A 16,815-nucleotide genomic window follows, 5' to 3' on the forward strand; every position below is an offset into this window, starting at 1 on the left:
AATATAAGACAAAAGGTTTTTTAAAAACTGTAGAAGAGAAAATCAGGAAAGTGGGATGTAGAGACACAAAGCAAGAAGGACTAGACCCACCACTTTGCTGGCTTTGAAGATGGAAGAAGGGGCCCACGAGCCAAAGAATGTAGTAGCCTCTAGAAACTGAAAAGAGCCCTCAGCTGACAGCCAACAAAAGATGGTGCGGCAGTCCTACAGCCCCAAGGAACTAAATTCTGTCAGCAAACTGAATAAGCAGGAAATGAACTAAAGACAGTCCAGAAAGGAATGCATCCGGCCAACACCTTGGTTTCAGTTTAGTGAGACCTATATTAGAAGTCTGACCTACAGAACTGTAAACTAACACATTTGTGCTATTTTAAGCTGCTAAATGTGTTGTTATAGCAGCCATGGAAAACTAATATACTTTTCTAAGGTGTTATGATTTTATTAGAGCACATGTGTCACCATACCCACTGTAATTGCTTGAGCATGTATATTTTCTCTCACTGATCTTTTATTAAATTGGCGGTCTTTTCCATTTTTATATTTTTCTCCAGAGCCTCAAAGAGCACCTGAATTCTATTGCATTGCATTATCTTCTGTACTACCCGAGTGACCACAATGGGCCAGGCATCATCCCAAGTTTAGAGACGAGAAGTTGCTAGCAAGTGAATCAGCTGGCTACTCCACATATACTCTGGATGCTACCTCCTTCCAGACGCATGGGAAGATTGCATCTTTGTGCCTCCTTAAAGTTCAGAGTGGCCAAGAAGTCTGAGCAAACACTTTGTCCCTCTCTCTTTTCCTTTCATGTGCTACCTGGTAAGATGGCAGTGGTCTGGCAGCTTGCATCCCTTAGAGATTTTGATGTTTAGAGCCAGCCAAACCCACAATGGACATGCAACAGAAGCAAGAAAATAACCTTGCTGTTTCAGCATCTGGGATTTTGAAGCTACCATTGCATAATTTAGCATCCTAATGGGTTAAATCAGTTTCTGCCTTTCAGATTGTTACTATTTGTTGGGAGGGAAATAAATATTTGCACAAATAACTATTATAATATATTACATGAACAAATGCTATTAAACCATTCGGTCATGATGGGATTAACTGTATATGTTAGTAGTTCAGTGTGTGTTCTTTCAGACTTTACACATACATTCCCTCACAAAACACTTGCAAGTAAGCCTACAAAAAGAAACGCCTATTTTTAAGAGAGTAAGATTATGCTCTACATATTATTTTGTCATTTGACTCTTTGGCATTTTGAGAAAGGGCACTTCTTAGTTCCCTTTCATGACAATTTAGAAGGTGGGCATTGTCCCTTTTTAATAGGTTAAGAAACTGAGCCTGAGAGATTAAGCCAAGTTTACCAGGTCACACGGGTGGAACCGAAACTGGAAGCCAAGTCTCTCTGGCCCCAAAATCATTGACTAGCACCATATATTCACTAAAGCAGGACACACAGACACCTTATATGTATAAGACAGCACATGCTGAGTCACACCAGTGTCATGACTGCACGTGTTCCAAGTGTTTTGAGTGAAGAGTTCGTTCTGAGGCCCAGGGCAATGGAGGAAAGGCTTCACAGAGATGGTGGGACTGGAGCCCGACCTTGGAGGAAGGGCAGGACTTAACTAGATGAAGGGCAAGGCATTCACCCATCCACTCATGGTGCATTCGCTTACTCAACACCTCTGTATTATCTCCTCACTGTCAGGCAATCTAGCTGGCAGACACAGTGGGGATGCAGCCTGAAATGTGGGAATGATGGACAACGAAAGACAGCTTGGGCTTGAAGACTGAGGTGGAGAAACATGGGTGAAAAGGCAGAACAGGTGGTTAAGGAAACAGCCAGAGGAGATCTTGGTGCCCTCCTCCACCGCTGCCCAAGAATGACCTCAAGCATTGGAAGAATGTTTAATATGACCACAGGCATTTAGGAGCACAACTCCTACTCCAAGATTGCTGAGAGATGATGGAACAGAGAACGGAGCAAGGTGGAAGATTAGAAGTTATGATTTTCCCTAAACCTGATTTCACTAGCCCGGAACTTCAGTTTCTCTCATCCACAATGCTCTAGTCCATTGCTGGGCACTCCGTGGGACCCAAAGGAAGAGACACATAGCTCCTGACATGACTGAAAACAATAGAGTCACCCACAAAGCAGTATATGTTTGCTGCCAGAATGGGGGCTCCCAACCAAAAGCCAGATGGTGGAAAAGCAGTCTTTTGTATGAGACGTCTACAGACCTAATTCAAATCCTGGCTCTGTTCCTTCATGGGAAGGGCAGACAAATCAGAGAGTTCAATTTCTGCTGTTGAGAAAATAGATATAATAACATCCAGCATGCAGAATGATAACAACTAGGAAACAACGTGTACAGAAAGTTGAGCAAGGTGTCTGGTGCATAGTAAGTGATCTATAGCTGAGAGTGATGGTCATTGTCTTGCTCTGAGAATGAGCAGTTAATTTTGGGCAGATAGTGCCACGTTTCAAGGATGTGAGCGTGGCGGTATCTAAGCCATAAGCTAATTGGAAGGCATGTGAAATGCAGCTGGGGACTGTAGGGTGGTTTCCAGAATCTGCCCTAAGGAAAGGCTTTGTCTACCAGATCAGCACCTCTGTATGGGCTCTTGATGGGAGACGACCTCTCTGTGACCTCCCGGCTTGATGCTTGGATGCTTCTTGCAACAGCGCAGAACAAGCCCTGACTCACCAACTTACGTGGGTGGCTGGGACCCTTGCGGCCACAGCCAACAGTTAACTTCCAGGCCACCTGCAGCCAGGTGTGCTCAAGCCTGTGTTACAGAAGCTATAGACTGAACTATAGACTGCAGGAGTGAGGGATGCACAGAGGAAGCTGCTGGGAAATTGTGCCTCTGGGGAAAGTGTCTTTCAAGGTTTACCCTTGGCTTGCTGAAGCCCTTTCTTTCTTTTTTATCCTAGATACTCAAAATACCTTTTGGTGGATTTTTTTTAATTGCAGAGCAAAGCATTGTGGAAAATAGAGCTAAACCAAAAAAAAAAAAAAAGAAAAAAGCCCAACCAACGTTTACTCCACCAACGCAGAGATAACTGCTCTTAACTGCTGATGTATTCTTTATCAATATTTTTGAAATACATGTAGTTACATACACACATATGTATTCATGTACATATACATATATAAAAATAGTATATATCATAAATATCTTTCTACATCAAGGAACACGTTTCTCTTACATAATTTTTAATGGGTGAATGGTATTTCACTGAGTGAAGGCACTGCCCTTAATTGGGGAAATATGTAGGCTATTTTGAACAGTATTAATTTTCTAGCAGTATTTCAGTAAATATCTTTAAGATTCTATTTTTTCTTGCATCTTTCATTATATCATAGTTTCTAACAGTGATACTTCATCTCATTTATCATTTCCTAGGGATAAATCCTAGAGTAATGCTGTTGGGTCAGAAAGGGAATGTATTTTTTCAGCACAGTGGCTCTTATTTTCTTTGGATCCCTTTCTTGTAGTTTTACTTAATGATAATGGAAAATGCCTCCGGGAAGCAAAGCAGATGTGAGCATTCTATCTTAATGTTACTGAGTCCCTAGCACAGGGTTAGTGTCCCAAATACCCACATGAAAGCAGAATTTCCCTTTTGGCTTTATAAGCAAAATAAAAACAATTATTATCGTTGTTGTCATTGTTGCTATTGCTGTAATATTATCTTCTGTACTGTTCTCCTGCTGTGAGGTCCCCTCCAGTTGGTCTCACGACGGGGGAGTGGGCCATTTTCTGGGAGCTCCACTGACTTCCCTTGGAGCATAGTGCAAAGGTTCTGGTACATTCTTTGTGTGAGCAGGTGAGGTAAGCTTTTCCTGAGCCTTCAGAGCCCCTCAACTCTAGACAATAGGTCTTCTATGCTGTTTGCCCAGTGACACCTGCAAGAGCCCAGTATTCATTGCTGGGCCCTTCTCTTGGCAGGCTCATCTATTGAGCTTGGCGTCTGCTGACTAAAGTAAGGGAAGCTGACCTAGTTGAGGAGAATAGCTTGAAAGAAAAGTCTTAGTGTTGCTATATGGCCTGAGGCCTCCATGTGAACCTGTCAAAATAAATACACATGAATTAATCATCCCAAACCAAAACAAGTCCCAGCATTGAGCGCAGTACCTGGCACACAGTGCAGGCACTTTTCCACAAGTGTTTGCTAGTGACAATGGGTGAAGGACAGGGTTAATTATCTCTTGCCTTGTCTTGCGACAGATGGCGTGTCATGTACGCAGAGTCAGATGTTTATGTCTCCAAGAATCCTTTCACAAGACAGGTGGAGGATCATGCCTCATATGTGGAGTTAAATACACACCTATTCTTCAACTTTTGGGCAAAAAGCAAAATACATGGATCTAACAAGTGCCATCAAATTTACAGCAAGGAAAATGATTGATCTGCCAACTATAAATTGTGTGAGCATATAGTAAAAATATTTTCAGAGAGGCATGTTCTCAAAAAGTCACTTCCCAAGCATATCTCTTTGGGAAGCTACAGGAGGATGTGTTTCACTGGAAAGGGGGAGTAAATCAAGACATCGAATCTCCAGGGATCCAATCGAGAAAGGAGTTCAGAGGATTCTTGTAGTAATAGAAGTGTTAGTCCCTTAGTTGTGTCCGACTCTGCGATCCCACAGACTGTAGCCCACCAGGCTTCTCTGTCCATAGGATTCTCCAGGCAAGAATACTGGAGTAGATTGCCATTCCCTTCTCCAGAGGATCTTCCTGACCCAGGGATCGAGCCCAGGTCTCCTGTGTTGCAATCAGATTCTTTACCATTTGAGTTACAGGGAAGACTCAGAGGATTCTTGGGATGATGATAAAAGAGAAACTGAAATACTAGCAGCACAGCAGACTGACAAAGGAGCCAATTCAGAGGGGAGGGGGACCAAGGGTCTCTGTAAGGGACGCATTCCCAACAAAAGAACATTGAACCTTTTAGATGACTTTGATTTCATTGAGAGAAGTTTTAAATTCTATGTGAGAACACAAAACCAGTAAGGCAAGATGAGTCAATAGGTAACTATAGGAAGAAATATATAGGAGAAAAAATATAATCATGGTACATTATGTGACTCATCTGTGAACAATATTTTTATAGATGTGATCAAGTAAATAGTTGATATTAGATTAAGGAAAAACTGGTGCCGTTCCATGTGAATGAATAGGGGAGGGCAAGTGTGTGTGTTATGGAGGGACATGGGAGGAGCTAAAGAAAAGTGTTGTAAAGAGCTGGATGCTTATCTTTCGTCATAGAAAGTCAAAAGATAAATGTCTGAGATTAAAAGAATCAGCAGTATACGAATGTCATTTCAAGATAAAGAGGTAAATTCCAAAGAAACAGCTAGAAAGGTTAAAAGTCATTGCCTTTGGGGAGAACAATTCAAGGGCAAGAAGACGTAGAGTGGAAACTGCTGTTTTCCATTTTGAGACTGACTTTTGCAAAACTGGGTACACAAATGATTTTCAAAAATTAAATAAATTAATATAAAAGTGCCTGAGGATGAGTAACTGAGGGAGTTAATGTAAACTTCTTTTCTTTGCGGCTTTTGACGGCTAAGCCTGTATTTTTTTTTTTTAACATAATATTCCAACAGTTGCTTCAGGGACAGTCACAGAGGGAAAGAAGGGGCTGAGAAGGTACAGCTCTTCAACACTTTTTTTGGTGTAATGTGTTGGGGTTCCTGGTGAGATTTCACTTATTTTAAAAGGTCAATTATTTTAAAAACTTTTTTTTTTTTTTAAGTTTGAAAGCACAGACCTAGACACACCTTTCTAGGGACTAGATTTTTTGATTGTCCAGTGGGTCCTTATGTCAAGCCTAGGGGCTCCCTGATCAGGTGCGGGAGAAGGACCTCTCTCTCACCACTATGACCTTGAGTTTTGTTTTTCTTTTTTTCCCCCAGTGGAAAAAAGGATTCATGATGCCCTGTTTACATTTTTAAATTTATTTATTCCCTTCTGGGGCCAAAGACCTTTGTCTGTGAGATGAATGTTTTGGGATTGAGAATGTGGTATGATTCCAAAAAAAGACAGAACTAACAGGCAGACATAAGGCCCTGAGCTTACGGTCAGCCTCAGTGTCCCACGGTCATACCTGGCTGAGCCAAGCCACTGAGAATTCAGACCTGGGAGCACAGTGATGTTGCTCTTATAGCAAAAAAGCAGGCAATCATTACCTCTTTGTAAATTGCTAGGCCCTTCACGTTACTGATGCCTTTAATCATCCACAACTAAAGGTACTATCACTCTTCACAGTTTACAGATGAGGAAACTGAGGCCCAAAAATGATAAGTTACAAGGGCCAGGGAGAGGGTTTAAACCCAGAGCTCACGCTGTCAGTAGCTTCTCTCTCTGACCCTCTAATTCACACACTTTTCTTTTCCACACTAACACTAATTCTTTTCCTCACAAGCACCCATATGTCCTTTCAGAGACTCTCTCAATCATCTAGCTTGTTTTTAATTAAGCTGGAGTTTTGGCAAACATCAGACTCACACAAAACCAAATCCGGGAGAGAAATCCTTCATTGACAAAAAATGCCTGGCACTCACAAGCAAACCATTTGAAGTCATCAGCAGCAATCGGATACCCATGTTGTAATGGTTTGGAATTAAGAGTTTAAGTCTCACACCCAAGGGCTGACACTCAGAGAATCTTTCACTAATCTCTGTGTTTGGGGCTGTAGTAGGGAGGTGGAGAGCTGGCTTTCTCCTGGGGAGGCCATGTGGAGCTCTCGAGAGGTCCCCCTCACAGCAGGAATCACTTTCCAATCCAGCCCCAGATAGCCTTGAATTGGATGTACCCAGGCACTTATAGCTGGGGGAGAGAGGCAGCAGGAAGTCGGCTGGAGGTGGGCCCTGCCTCCATGCCCTCTTGGTGCACCCTCTATATCCCTGTCTCTCGTACCAGACTCAATGAGATTTTTTGCATTTCTCCAACTTGCCAGACCTGCGCCTACCTCTGAGCCTTTGCACCTGCTATTCCCTATGTCTGAGACACTCTTCCCCTGCCTCTTTCTCCCCACATGGGTCTCATTTCAATGTTACCTTTTCAGAGATGCCAGCCTGTCCATCTAAATTTAAAGTGGCCGCCTATTTCCTATGCTCATTGATTTCCCATATCTTGTTTTTGAGAGAAAAAAAGGACTTCATAGCACTTATTACTAGCTGAATTTATGTTATCATACTTATATATTTATTTTATGCCTTTTCCTCTGTGTGAAAACAAGGACTCTGTCTTGTGTAAATTTTATTACCCTCAGAGCCTTAGAACCCTGCTAATGTACAGTAGAAATCTAATGACTATTTCTGACATAAATGAATGAATGATGTCCACAAACAAGATAGGGGGAAGGCTCAGTCTTGAGTCTATGTTGTAGGAGGGAGAGCAAGGATTTTCCAACTGCGGAATTATCCTTCTTATTGACTTTAGCGAGTCATCTCTGTTTCCATCCACTCTCCTACCTACCCAGCATTGAAGGTCTTGCTTCCATGCTCAGGGAGAGAGCATAAAACCTTCCTGTTGGGGATCCTATGACTCTTCATCTTGATTAAGGTTAGGATTGTGTCAAGACAAAGAGAAGTCTCAGTCCTTTTTAGCCGTATTGTTAGAAAGTATTCTGTAGGGGTCATGAGGGGAAAGGGCATCCTTCACCATGCCTCCCTAATCCCAAGCCTGTGACATGTCCACACCATGACAACATGCTTCTGTCATTGCTCTTGGGCTGTCCAGTCAGTGTCTTCTTGACGCCTGTTCCTCTCCTTGAGTTCTTTGGCTAAGGACATCTCTAAGCTGACAAGCAAGGCCAGGCATCTCTTGATGTAACTGTAGCAGCTGTAACTTACTTACATCTGGAGATGTTCCTCTCTCTTTCTTCGTTCTGATCTCCACAGTGAGAATACTCATCCCTAAGACCTTCCTGCCTAGCCAGGATTATGAGGTCCATGATAGTCGGGGAGTAAAACCCAGCTTCAGTGGGACTTTCAGCTTAAGCCTTTTCCCTCCCTCCCCTCCAGCCCCACCCCAGTATGGTGCAACCTCATCCTAATAGGTCACCAGACTGGTGAAACCTGAACAGTTGGAGGCCAAAAGAAGCACTTAATGACAAGAGGGTGGGGAGGAGAGAGAATGAAGGAGCAGCGGGGGGCTTCTGAAGGGGGCCTGGGAGAGGCACCAGAGCTATTTCTTTACAAACAAAGATGGATTTTCTATTTCAACCCCATTGTTTTTGTCATAGTGAAATCTTATGAGGTTGATGTGAACGGAGCCCTGTATGCATTGTTATGCTATTTGGTTTTGATAAAAAGTGGCATTGTACAAGATGTTCCTTGGCCACGTAAAATCTCGCTGCATAGGTGATGGTGGCACAAAGCCACACCACAAGTTGTGCAACACGATGGCAGGGAAAACAGAGCTGCTTCTCAGGGATTAACTCTGGTATTTCAATTTGAACTTTAAAAAAGAGACTGACGGTACAGAAGCAACAGCAAGAGATGAAAAAAAAAAAGAGAGGGGGGGGATTGAAGGGCAGGCATAATGGAAGAAAGGATTATAAGGAGGAGTGAAAGAGCAAAGGCAAGAACAAGAAAGCAATACAGACATTTAATGGGGGAAGAATTTTTTGTAATATGGGAGAGAGGTGATAGGTTCTGAGAGAGACGACGTTTTGTTTTTTGCTCTTCCCTTCCTGTCTACGTTTGTTCCAGCACATTGCTGTATCTGTAAGTTTATTTTTTTTTTTCCCTCCTCCTTTCCATGAAAGAATACAAGTCAAAACATCCAAGGTGCTTCTCTTAGTTTTATACATTTAGGATAGTCTAGCACTGCTCTTTCATTAGCTCCAAAGCCCAGACTTTATTCCTCATTTAAATCTCAACCCGGAGCCAGGGGTATTTGTCAGTGGCCTTACTGTGTAAGAAGAGAAGGAGATCACTTTCTTCTCATTACCTTCCTTTTAGTTTTGCTCCTTAGAAGCCAAATGCTAAGACATACTCAAGGTTCTACGAGAAGACCCTTCAGAGGCAAGGCAGTCAAGTGGGATGAGTATGTTTTGGAGTAGGCAGAGTGTTGACAAAGTTAGAAAGCAGCTAGTACAATTTAGGTGTTAGACGACTTCTGGTTTCCTTCTTGACAATTCACCTCGTCTCACCAGAACCTTGTGGATCATTGCCTTGTTTAAAAAGATCTATTTTTTAATCTGTAACTCCTGTCCTTCCACTTGAGCAACTAGCAGAGAGTAAAAAATATGACCCCATTTCTAAGAAAAACTCCACCAAAGTGTTGGAATTCGAACAAATGGCTTCCACCTGTTGCTGTCTCTAACGATGATGATCTGACATAGAAAGAAATCAATCCAGTTGGTGTAGAGAGCCTGGAAAACCACGTCCAGATTCATCACATGCAACAGAGCTATGACCTGTCAGGGTCAGTGGTTGGCAGCTGAGTTGGGCCATAGTTGATTTCTCTTCTGTTGTCATCAATAATTGTGCAGCATCTGACGTCCTCCCTTTATGAGCAGATTTGCGTTGGCTTAAAGAAAACATGTCTAGGACTTCCAGCTCCTTCTCTCACTGGATCCTCCACACGGTACCCTCCACTCCTACCACCCTGACCCACTTGTGTTTCCAGATTTTTCAGGACTACTGTACGTACCCGGGTCTTTGCACACACTGCACCTTCTGCGTGCAGGTCCCTTCTTTACCGCTTCTACCTGGTGAATACCTCCTCATCTTTTATGATTCAAGTCCAGGCTCCACTCCTCTGTGCAGCCTTCCCGACCACCCCCTGGAAGAATCCACCACATCCTTCTTTGGACCTCTAATGTACCCTGAATGGACTTCTCTCATAACCCCTGTGCCTCCTTCCAGTTACCTGGATGATTTTTGAGCTTAATGACAACATCTGATTCATATCGTATCTGTATGACTTAGCACTATGGTTGGCACATAGAGTGGGTCAAAATTTGACTGTCAAATGAATCAATGAATGAGTGAAGTAAATGATAATTTTACCCACTGAAGAAAATTTCGATCTACTGATAGATCTGAAAAAGCAAGAGGTCAGTTTTAGCATTCTGAGCTATTTTGCCTTTGTAATAATTACAAATTTATTTAAACTTTCTTCCAATGAATAGCCAGTACTTTTACCATGCATCAGTACTTGTGACAGACAAATATACAGGTTCAAGACCACATGCACTTTCTAAATAAAGGGAGCGAAAATGTGAGTTCTTAAAATTCTGTAGAAATCTCTTCTGCTAATATGTGTGAAAATCATTCAGTTGTGTCTGACTCCTTGCAACCCCATGGACTATAGCCTGCCAGGCTCCTCTGTCCATGGAATTCTCCAGGCCAGAATGCTGGAGTGGGTAGCTGTTTCCTTCTCCAGGGGCTCTTCCCAACCAATGGATTGAACTGGGGTCTCCGGCATTGCAGGTGGATTCTTTTCCAGTTGAACTACCAGGGAAGCCCCATTACGCTAACAGAGAGGGAGAGAAAAAGAAAGAATAGAAGAAGAGAGGAAAGGAGATTAAATCTTTGGACCAGAAACTATAAGGAGCTTTTACACACAAAGTTTCATTCACTCAACAAAAGCCTGTTGAAGTGGATATTATTATCCCATTTTATGCTTAAGAAATTCTGGCCCAGAGAATGTTTATACCTGGTAGATATTGAAAGTTGATCAAAACATGTCTGCCTCTTCATCCCAAGGGTTGTAGAATTCTAGAAGTTGGGATGTGAAAGGTTTAGCATATTATCTAGCCGTACTTCTTGAATTGACAGATGAGAAAACTAAAGCTTGGGGACATAGGAATCTTGCCTCAGGTCAGCAGTTGGTGGAAGAAGTAGGATTCAACCTCGTGTCTCTAAAGCTCAAACATATGAGGCTGTAGAACAATTGTTCCTGAATAGGGCAACTGTCCAAGCCCATTCCTCTATGGTGTCTGGGTTAGATTTACGTACCTGGAATAGCGAATATCAGAGTTTGGAGACAAAAACAATCTCCGAAATGTCAGAAATCAAGCAACTTTAGGTTGATTCTAGGAAAAGGGAGAGAATAGTCTACGTATTTGAGTGGCCCAAGTTGTTTTTTTTCCACCCTCTTAAAATAAGTATATATTTATGCACAGCGAGAAGATATTATGGGTTTCCCTGGTGGCTCAGACAGTAAAGAATCTGCCTGCAATGCAGGAGACCTGGGTTTGATCCCTGGGTCGGAAAGATACCCTGGACAAAGGAATGGCAGTGCACTCCAGTATTCTTGCTTGGAGAATCCCATGGACAGAGGAAGAGGAGCCTGATGGGCTACAGTCCATGGGGTCACAAAGAGTTGGACATGAAGATATCATAGGTTAAATGGCCATTTTAGCCCATTACCTGTCTCCATCTTTCACTTTGATATGAGCTGGTCTTGTCACGGTACATTAGACAATTTGCAATTATTTCAGTGAATTTAACATTTCCTGCATCATCTTCCATTAAATGATAAATATAAAAATTTAGGAATGCATGAAGAAATTTCCTTTTTTTAAAATTCAGAGTTTTGCAGAATCCTTTTTGGTTTTCAGAGATGCGCACACTTGAATGAGCTGGCTTGGCAAGAAGAGCAGACGTTCATCTGGGATGACTGTCTCCTAGGTGATGTTCCAAGTGCCTTATTAGTTAACTTAACGGTAATAAGAACCCATGAGGGCTTCCCAAGTGGCCCTGGTGGTAAAGAACCTGCCTGCCAATGCAGGAGACATATAGAGATGCGGGTTTGATCCCTGGGTCGGGAAGATCCCCTGGAGAAAAGAAAGGCAACTTAATTCAGTATTCTTGCCTAGAGAATCCCATGGACAGAGGAGCCAGGGCTATGGTTGCAAAGAGTGGGGCATGAGTGAAGCAGCTTAGCATGCATGCGCACACAAGACCTCATGAACTATTTATTTTTCTTAAGTCAGTTTTATAGAGCTATAATTCAAATACAGTAGGGGTCACATTTTAGGTGTATAATCTGATGAATTTCAACAAACATATACATGGACATAGCCACACCATAAAATATCAATTATTTCCATTACTCCAAAGAGTGAGTCTATGACCCTTAGTGGTCAATCCTGTCCCCTCGGCCCCCAAGCAAGCATCTACTGATCTGCTTTCTGTTGTTTTCCAAAATGTCTTATAAATGGAATCATATAGTATGTCGCTTTTTGTTCTGGCTTCTTTCACTTACCACAGTGCTTGTAAGATTCATCCAGGCTGTCAATTACTTACTTTCATTGTCCCACTTTACATATGAGGAAACTAAATTTCAGGCTGATTTAATGACTCACTCAAGCTTCTAAGTGGAGGCAGATCTCAAACCCAGCCAGCCTGACCCCAGCGCCTGTGCTTTCACTCACCTCTCTATTCCTCTGCACCGAGAGTCAGGGCCCCTTGCCTTAGCCTTGCTTGTGTCATAACACACTTTGTGGTCTGGGCCGAAATGCCTCCCTTGTTTGGGGTTTCCTCCACTGTATAATCATGATGCCGGTTTTACTCATGGACCTCCAGATGTTGTACAAAGACCACGAGCTGCTGCTGCTGCTGCTTTTTTTTTTTTTCATTTTCAGGTTTGAGCAGAAAATGTTTCCATATAAAGCTAGAGCAGAACAACTTGATGAAGAAAAATGAACTTTTTGCCCAGACACTGAGAAGATGTCTGTTCTCTACCCTCTGAACCCCAGTTCTTAGCTCTGGCTGCCGTGCAGTTAGAATTGAATGAGTATTTACTGAACCGTGAATACTATGCCTCTTCCATCATAAGCTAGTTCAGCCACTTGCTGGGGGATCTTGAGCATGTAATAGCCTCTGGGAGCCTCAGTCTGACCTGCAATATGGGGCTCAAAGGCTGTATTGAATGTTACATGATACCATGCTTATAACACACAGGGCCGAAGTCTAGCAATACCTCCATCAGCATTAGGCTCTTCTTGTTTTCTCTTTGTCACAATTACCTCTAGAACTGAATTCAAGTCCAGGTGTGAGGAAATGTGTAAACAGCTATGAAAACAGAAGATATGATAAATTCACTCAACAAACATTATCCACCTCTTATTATGTGCTTGACCCTGGGCTAACCTACATATGCAGCAGTGAACAGACAGGCTCATTCTATCAAAGGAGATGATCATACTGCTGTCTTGAATTACTTATGACTGTGAAAGACCCCCAGTATATTAATTTTGTCAAATATATATATCAATCATGAAGGTCATAATTGCTAACATTTATCAAGTCCTTTCTGGGTGCCAACTATGGTGCTTAGAGCTCCTTGCATACATGTTATTTTATTTAATCCTCCCAATAATCCTCAGAGGCTCCAAGGTTCTTGTTTTCCAAGTGAGAAAAAAGAAGCTGAAAGCCCTGAATGGTATTACAGGCAACTGGCTGAGCTGGATTTGGAACCAAAGCCTAAGTTCTAAATTGATGTATTCAATGGTTTTTAATTATCTCTTATTCACTAGAAACTGAATAGTGAGAGCTGCCAGCAGGGCTGCTGTGATGCACAATCCCCAGGACATACCATTGCCTTCACTATCTGTGTGACTCATATTTCTGGAGTAATGCAGGGCATGGCTGAGCCTATGGGAAGCCCTGGCTGCCAAGAAGAAGGCAAGGGCTACTCTTGGCAAACTAGTCAGGAAGGAGGTGCTCGACACCTGGTAGGTCCCTAATAAATAGTTGTTGAATTTAAAAAAACAAACATGGCTTTCTGCTGGTATAAGCACTCACACAAAAGTTTACAGTCCGAAATAAAGGCACCAGTGCTAGAGAGTTAGAAGAAGAAGAAGAAAGTCGCTCAGTCGTGTCTGACTCTTTGCGACCCCATGGACTGTAGCCTACCAGGCTGTTCCGTCAGTGGGATTTTCCAGGCAAGAATACTGGAGTGGGTTGCCATTTCCTTAGAAGAGCATACAATTACTGAAGCGTGGAGGTCACCAATACCACCTGAGTTCACCAGCTCTTAATCCTGCCAAGGCACAGAGCTCTTGTTCCCAGAGTTTGAGAAGGTAAGGAGAAAGATACAAAATGATGTGGAAAATTCTTTAAAAGATGGGAATACCAAATCACTTCACCTGTCTCCTGAGAAAACTGTATGCTCCAGCTCAAGAGGTAACAATTAGAACCAGACATGGAACAAGAGACTGGTTCCAAATCAGGAAAGGAGTACATCAAGGCTCCTTGATGACAATCACATTGTCACCATGATTATTTAACTTATATGCAGAGTACATCATGAGAAACGCTGGGCTGGAAGAAGCACAAGCTGGAATCAAGGTTGCTGGGAGAAATATCAAGAACCTCAGATATGCAGATGACACCACCCTAATGGCAGAAAGCAAAAAGGAACAAAAGAGTCTCTTGATGAGGACAAAAGTGGAGAGAGAAAAAGTTGGCTTAAAACTCAACATTCAAAAAATTAAGATCATGGCATCCAGTCCCATCACTTCATGACAAATAGATGGGGAAACAATGGAAACAGTGACAGATTTTATTTTCTTGGGCTCCAAAACCACTGCAGATGGTGACTGCAGCCATGAAATTTAAAAAAACCTTGCTCCTTAGAAGAAAAGCTATGAAAAACCTGGACTGTGTATTAAAAACCAGAGGTGTCACTTTGCTGACAAAGTCAATATAGTCAAAGTTATGGTTTTTCCAGTAGTCATGTACAGATGCGAGAGTTGGGCCATAAAGAAGACTGACCACCAAAGAACTGATGCTTTTGAACTGTGGTGCTGGAGAAGAGTCTTGAGAGTTCCTTGGACAGCAAGGAGATCAAACCAGTTAATCCTGAAGGAAATCAACCCTGAATATTCATTGGAAGGACTGATGCTGAAGCTGAAGCTCCAGTACTTTGGGTATCTGATGCGAAGAGCCAACTCTTTGGAAAACACCTTGATGCTGGGAAAGATTGAGGGCAAAAGAAGAAGGCAGTGACAGAGGATGAGGTGATTAGACAGCATCAGTGACTCAATGGACATGAATTTGAATAAACTCCAGGAGACAGTGGAGGACAGGGAAGGCATGCTGCAGGCCATGGGGTCATAAAAAGCTGGACACAACTTAACAACTAAACAACAATGGCTCTCTATTTTCTGCCCATGCTCCCCGACCCAAACAGATCCAGAATCCTTATAGGAATTGATATGGATGCTGGATGAGGGACTACATCCTACGGAAGACATTAACTTGGGGCTGCCAGTAGCCATATTTCCCTCTTTCAGAGAGAGCTTACCTGAAGAGTTGGGTAGGGTAGAGAGATGGGGGGAAGAGGTGTGGGAGGGGAAGAGGGGAGAGAAAGACTGACGAAATAATTCTAACATTCTGGATCTGACTCTATTAAATCTATCTAGGGGTTACTTAAGCTAATAACATTTCTGTTTTCAACCCAGTTTAAGCTAGTCATCACTAAGCTGGTTTGAGTTGGGTCCCTGTCCTTTGCAGCTGGAAGGGTCTTGACAAATGGGCTACACCCTGGAAGCAGAAAAACTCATCAGGAGATTCTCTTCACATTCTCTCCTCGTATCTGGCTACAGGCTGGGCCTTCATGGGCTTCAAGGCTACCTTCCCTGGCTGCTGGGGAGAGAAACATCACTTTTCTGGAGATTTCCATCATCCCCACCTTAATCTTTATGTGCAAGCTGAGAGAGGCATTGATTCTCACCCAGCTGGCTGGATGGCACCCACTTCCTGTCCTGTGAATGTCGGCTGCCGTCCCAGGCTGTTATCTGACTCCACTATCAGCCAGTGGCATCCAGGAACACACTGGACTTCTAGGAAAAGTGATGTTCTACAAGAGCAAATATGTGCAGCCAGACCTGATGGCCACTCTAACCGATGTGCACACAATGAAGTCCTGGATGTTGTTCATGGCCTCTTGTGTTTAGGAGCCTGGTGTGAGCTCCAGCAGGCAAGATAACCAGTACATTGATAGGCATTTCTGAGCTGGTCACGCAAATCTTTGGAGGCTGTAGGAGCTGATCAAGGTAGGATATATCACTGTTTGCAAGGAGATTCACCTGAAGATTTTAGCATGTGTTATGTCCCAAACCAGCCACCTATTAGCTGGGAAAGTTACTTCACCTCTCAAGAGTGTCTGCTTCTTCAGTTTTAAGTAGGCATGATAACAGTAGTTGTTAACATATATTGAGTACAACTGTGTCCCAGGCATGCTAAGCACTGTACATGTAGTCACCTCTCTCTGCAAAGGCTGGCACGTTTTGAGATTTTTTTCCTGCAAACTTTAACATTTTGAGATTTTAATCTGGGTTGATCATTGTTATTGTTATCTGTGATAAGCATAGGGACCATCAACTGCAATTTGATCTTTTAATAAATAAGGAAATTGGCACCAGGGAGCAGTGGAATGGCTTGCCTAAACTCATAGAGCATAATCAGTGACAGAGTAACATTAGAACCCAAGTCTCAGTCGAATTGCTACATGCTCCAAAGCAACAAAGATTATGGGTATCTATAAATGAACCTGGAATACATGTGACTTCCATGGAGAAACATTTTAAATTCCATAGAAAAACATAAAACCTGACCTGAATATGTGGCGATTTGAGATATTTTACACTCTTCAGTGGGTGTTTTGAGATTATAATGGTAACATTCCCAGGTTAATCCATACATTTAATGTGATCATATACCAGTTAGGCTTTTGGTGGGCGTTGAATACAAGTGTTTTGTTCGTTTGCTTTGGCCACACAGTACGGCATGCAGGATCTTATTTCCCCAACCAGGACTGAACCTGAGTCCCT

The sequence above is a fragment of the Ovis aries genome, chromosome 15, assembly GCF_016772045.2.
Source record: "Ovis aries strain OAR_USU_Benz2616 breed Rambouillet chromosome 15, ARS-UI_Ramb_v3.0, whole genome shotgun sequence".
Classification (NCBI taxonomy): domain Eukaryota; kingdom Metazoa; phylum Chordata; class Mammalia; order Artiodactyla; family Bovidae; genus Ovis; species Ovis aries.